The sequence below is a fragment of the Carlito syrichta genome, unplaced genomic scaffold, assembly GCF_000164805.1.
Source record: "Carlito syrichta isolate Samal-C Ts95f unplaced genomic scaffold, Tarsius_syrichta-2.0.1 Scaffold294983, whole genome shotgun sequence".
In the NCBI taxonomy this organism is placed as follows: domain Eukaryota; kingdom Metazoa; phylum Chordata; class Mammalia; order Primates; family Tarsiidae; genus Carlito; species Carlito syrichta.
In genome coordinates, this window is record NW_007239079.1 from 193097 (window position 1) to 199081 (window position 5985).

Below are 5985 nucleotides of genomic sequence, written 5' to 3' on the forward strand. Positions count from 1 at the left end.
GACTGGAACTCAACAATGATAAACAACGGTAGCACAGTGACAGTAAAAACAAAGAAACAGAACTTGAATTAGTTCAATTCGTTGTGCTATGAAACCACTGAAAGTGTTTGTGTTTAGAATTAAACAGAGGGAAAACTGTATGGTATACTGTTTGTAAGCACAAACTTTGGTTTACACACGAAACAGTTTACTGATTATTAAATATATTTAATATTAAAATACACTATTTTGTTATTTTATTATGCTCATCACTGTCTTAAAACTAAAGAAGAAATCAATAAAAATAAAACAACATCAGAGATATAATCTAGCAGACTTTTGGCTTGGGGCATGAATTTTTAGATAGGGTTAATCAGACACAAAAAGATTTGCAAACAGCTAGGGCTGCCGGGCTGCCTGATAACTGGGAGTTCCTGAATTAACTTCTGCATAGAATACCATGTTTATTATAGACTACATAATAAAATGTACAGTTCTGAAGCACTTATATGCATGATGCACATAACTATATTTACTTAATACAAATTTTACGTGGCAAGGGAGCCCTTATAAGGAAATGAAGACACACAGACAGAGTTAACATTTATGTATTGAACTGGACAATGAGTGGTAAGTTGTGAAACATAACTAAATTATGTGGAGAGACTAAAAGAAGATTAGAGTTATTCTTAACCAAGTCTGTACAGAATTCTCTCAGCTTCAACTTCCTCCTGTCCTTTATGAAAAGAAAGATATTTTCCTTCTGATATAGGGAGGGCATCTCGCACATGGTAATTTCGCAGCAACATGGATGGGCTTAGAGTCTATAATACTGAGTGATCTATCACAGAAACAAAGAACTGATTACCACATGTTCTCACTCATAAGCTGACCTTGAACAACTATCAGAATTCATAATAGTATAAGAAAGGGATTGGCAGTAGAGGGAAACTGCCAGGGGGGACGGGGAAGCAGGATTGGCAGTAGTGGGAACATGCCAGGGGAAGGGGGGGGGAAAAGGACACCTCACCAACAAGGGTATCTGCATAATGAACATTTGTATACCTAACCCTGAATTGTACCTTACATCTTTAAAAAAATATATGGGGGGTACAATCCAGAGTTTGATATACAAATGTTCATTATGCCGGTACCCTTGTTGATGAGTGTGTGCCCCTGTCTCCCCTGGCAGTTTCCCACTAATGTCAGCCCCTTTCTTATAGCATTATGATAATTGTTCAAGGTCTGCTTGTGAGTGAGAACATGTGGTACTCATTCTTTGTTTCTGTGATAGATCACTCAGTATTATCGACTCTCAGTTCATCCAAGTTGCTGCAAAGTTCATAATTTTGTCCTTCTTTATGGCTGTGTAATATTCCATCGTGTATATGTGCCACATTTTTTTAATCTAGTAGGGGCCCACTTTCTAAGCCCATTGGCAAGAAATGGGGACAGTTTTATAACTTCACATATTAAACAATGCAAAATATGACATAACTATGAAACACATCTTTTTTTTTTTTTTTTTTGAGTTGGAGTCTCACTCCGTCGCCCAGGTTGGAGTGCAGTGTGGCATGTACACTCATGGCCACCCCAGTGTCGACCTGCTGGGCTCCAGTGATCCTTCTGATTCAGCCTTCCAAGTAGCCAAAACTACAGGCATGCACTATCACGTCCAGCTTATTTTTTGATTTATTGTAGAGACAAGGTCTCGCCAAGTTGCCCGGGCTGGTCTCGAACCCTCAGGCTCAGGCAATTCACTTGCCTCAGCCTCCCAAAGTGCTGGGATTACAGGCTGAGCCACCGAGCCTGGCCAAAACACATGTTTTATCTAACTGCAATAAAAGTAGAAATATATCTGAGGTTTGAAAATCTGTGGTTTATGGAGAAAAGAAGGCAGAATACTAACTACTATAATTATATCTAAAGAATCTTTTCCTAATTAAAGCAATCACCACTATTAACAGATATGAGCATAAATGGCTAACCATGACCAAGAAAGTTTCACTTAATGATAAACTTCAGTATTCCTTACATTATGTTCTTTTATACCATTAAAATTCAAGGTATTTCCTTGATACAGAGTCATGGATTTCCACAGAAAACTGATCTATTGCCTAGGTGACCAAAGGCTCATTCTGGCACTATTAAGATTGTTTTAAAATTTTTCCAAAAATTCAGATCTACTTAGGTTTTTCAGAAATCATGATTCCTGGCTAAGTTAAACTATTTCACTATTCCCTCATGTCTCATTTAAAACTTCCCATATAAATAGAAGCAAAAATGAAATTGTTAATTGATCTTATGAATTCTACAACTCTTCCTATTAACAGGTAGATATTAAAGTTACAGTTGCTTGATGGTTTTATGAAGAACCTATTTGATAAAGTACATACTTTCTTTGGTTTTCAATCAGACTTTAAGGGGTAGAATAGTGGTTCAAGCGTCTGTGACAGGAAAGGCCTGGCAATTTAAAAGAACTCACAGTAAGTGTCAACAGTCTCATCTCATAGGCTTGGAGAAAGGTTTAAATAGGGCAACGAATACAAATCATATGCACAGACTACATCAGTGCATATGTAATGTCATCGGCCATTATTTTTGAGAACTGTGGACTGGATACAATTATACACAGTATGATTGAATAAACATAGTCTAAAGATTCTGAATAATCATCCACCTGGAAGGAGGTCACAGTTAGGGATATGATTATGGCTGTCGACTTACGTATATTTTTATAGAGAAGATAATTGAAGATGCCTGTCAAGACTGAAGAGGGCTGGGGCTAGAGCAGGTAACTCCGTTTGAAAGAGAGACTCAAGATCTCAGATGATGGGCTGGAATAAACAAGTTAACATTTAACCGTGTAATTCTCCTGCTTAAGCACTTTCAGTGTTGCTGACCCCAAATACACTGCGTAGAACTTAGCATGTTTTGTTTTGTTTTTATTGTATCTCTTACCACTTCCCTACAGATCCCCATCTCTATCTGAGTTGCTTGCTATTCCCAGATCTTGCCCCTAACATTCTGCCTGTTTCTGCTTGCTATAGACGAAAGAGTTTTACTTCCCTCCCACTGCCCAAGTTCATATGCTGGAACTCACCCCCAACCTTGAGGGTACTTGAAGATAGGGCCTCTGGGAGGTGATTAGTTCACGAGAGTCCATCCTCATGTATGGATTAAGTGCCCTTAAATAGATATCCCAAAGAGTTTCCTTGCCCCTTCCACTTTGTAAGGATACAGTAAGAAGGCATCGTCTATGAACAAGAAATCAGGCACTCGCCAGATATGGAATCTGCCAGCCCCTTTACACCTCTCAACCTCCAGAATTGTAAGAAATAATTTTGTGTGTGTGTTTAGTTTATGGTATTTCTGTTCTAGCACCCTGGATGAACTAAGACGCCGCTGTTCTATGGATCTGAACTGCTTTGTCTCCCCCTATTTCTGAAAATCCTATTCATCTTGTCTGGTTCAACTTGTAAACCAAAAATAAAATTTAAAGTCCCCCCAACTGACTGAATGAACCCCTTCTGGACCAAAGGAAACCTGAAAAACTAACTTCCAAGCCATGAAGGAAAAGGAGATCAGACACGACTTGTTAGGTCCCCCTCCTTTGTGAAGTTTTAGGTACAGCTGACTAATCATTAACATTAAAATAAGACTGAAAAAACAGACACTGGTGATAAGACACCGAATTCCAACCTGACTCTGATATATCAGCACATGACACACAGCAGGCCCTAAAGGAAATAAAAATATTTTACCCCAAAGTGTTTTTTTGACAGATTTTTGAAGTAACCCTGTGAAGCTGTCTCTTGAGGGACATTTGCACCCGTAGAAAACACCTTTCAAGATACATACCACTTATTCTTTCTGAAGTCTGCCACTTAGAGGCTTATCTACAGAACCTTGGAGTGACTCTTTCTACCAATTGTGAAGTAGGGTCCGAGCGATTAAATAACAGCCCACCAACTTAATTTTAACAAGGGAGAAGTTTATTAGTCAAGGCTCTGCCAGCTGGCGATCGCTTGCAGGAAGAGAATTCCAAGCAAGACGCCCCGAGCGCCCGCTCAGAGCTCCCTTAAGTAGTCCTAGCTTACATCTTGGTTAGCTAAAGTTAGAGTTGGACATTTTCCTGAGCTCTTATCGCAATGCTCTGCTGACATCAGCAAGCTAGCAAGTTTACAAAAGCAGATGTGCTAATTAGACTGGTGTAGTGGGTAAAGATACAATCTATCTTGCAATGTTTACAGGGGAGAAACCTTCAAAGAAAAACCTCCAGGAAGGGAGTAACACCTGTTTCAAGGCTGAAGTCATTTCTTTCACCACCTTCACCACCACCACCACCCCACCCCTCCCACCCCCCATTACAATCCCAGGGGCAGAGGCTGCTTCTTTTCCCTTTCACATTGCCAATCAGAAAATCTTTGAATTCATCTGTGGCCTGTCATTCCACACTTGGAGACGTCTCACCTTTCCAGACCCAACCAATGCAAAGCTCACATGTTCTGATTTATGTTTTACCTATCACTTCTGCCTCCCTAAAAATGTATAAAACCAAGCTGTAATTCAGCCACCTTGGGCACAAGTTCTCAGGACTTCTTTTTTTTTTTTGAGTTGGAGTCTCTGTCGCCCAGACTGGAGTGCAGTGGCCACTCCCGGCCACCGCAGCCTCGACCTGCTGGGCTCCGGTGATCCTTCCGTCTCAGCCTTCCAAGTAGCTGGAACTACAGGCGTGCCTACCACGCCCAGCTAATTTTTTGATTTATTGTAAAGATCAGGTCTTGCCAAGTTGCCCAGGTGGGTCTCGAACACACGGGCTCAGGCAATCCACTCACCTCAGCCTTCCAAAGCATGGAATTACAGGCTGAGCCACCAAGCCCAGCTTCTCAGGACTTCTTAGGTCTGTACCATAGGACCAGGTCACTCATATTTGGCTCACAATAGACCTTTTTACATATTTTACAGAGTTTGGCTTTTCATCAAAAAGCTCAAAAGTTATTTCCTTCGTAAAGTAGTTTCCAGTCTCTCAAAATCAAATAAGCACCAAGTCTGTCTCTGAATGTCACGTATACCATGCTACTTTGTATTCAAGGTCTTGGTGACTTTGATCAGGGTCTTCTTATTAACACTCAAGTTTCCTAAAGGCAGGAGCTGTTTTAATTATGAAAATTTCATTTTAAAATGTATTTCTGAAACAAATAAATAAACAATAAGTGTGAAGTCCTCTGTGGCCAAAACAAAACAATTTCAAAATGGAATGGGATGAAAACCCAAGTCTTAGGTTTGCACTTATAAATTATAAGTAGTGTAAGCACAGAAACCATGGGCACTAAACGCTAATATCAACATAGGTTGCATTACCCAGAAGAGAGGAGAGAACAGCTCTCTGGTTACCAGATGTGAGGCAATTATCATTCTATTTGGGCTCTGATTATCGAATGCTCAAAGAATTGCTCTAATGTGGGCTTATGGTGGGAAGAGGCTTCACCTGTAGGATGGTAGATTATCATTCACTGTGCTAAGAACAGTACATTCCTCACCCTGGAACCTGATAAATCTCTACATAGACTCAAACCTAAAGGGGCAAGGGAGCTTTGTCTCTCATAGCTGGAAAGTAGGCAGATTGGCCAAGAAAATTGGTCTCATCTTATGTTATGGTGGGAATAAAATGTTGGCTGCTGTAAGAAACACCCTGGGAGTCAGGAGGCAGGTGACTGTGAGGAAGAAGAGTGGTCTGAAATCTGCAGAATGTCACTGTTGCATATCACAGGGTTAATCTGGAGAAGCACCGATGTCCGTGCAGTTGTGGTTTCTGTAACCATGTCTGTTTTGCTTCACCTTAGTATTTCTTAAAGTGTTTTGGAAAAGTAAGGAAAGACTAGATTGAGATGGCCAATTAAGTACCTACTTTCTCTCCCACCCCAAGTCCTGAAAATGGAGGATCATAAATGTTAAAAATTCTGAGCCGGGTTCGGTGGCTCAGCCTGTAATCCCGCGCCTTTG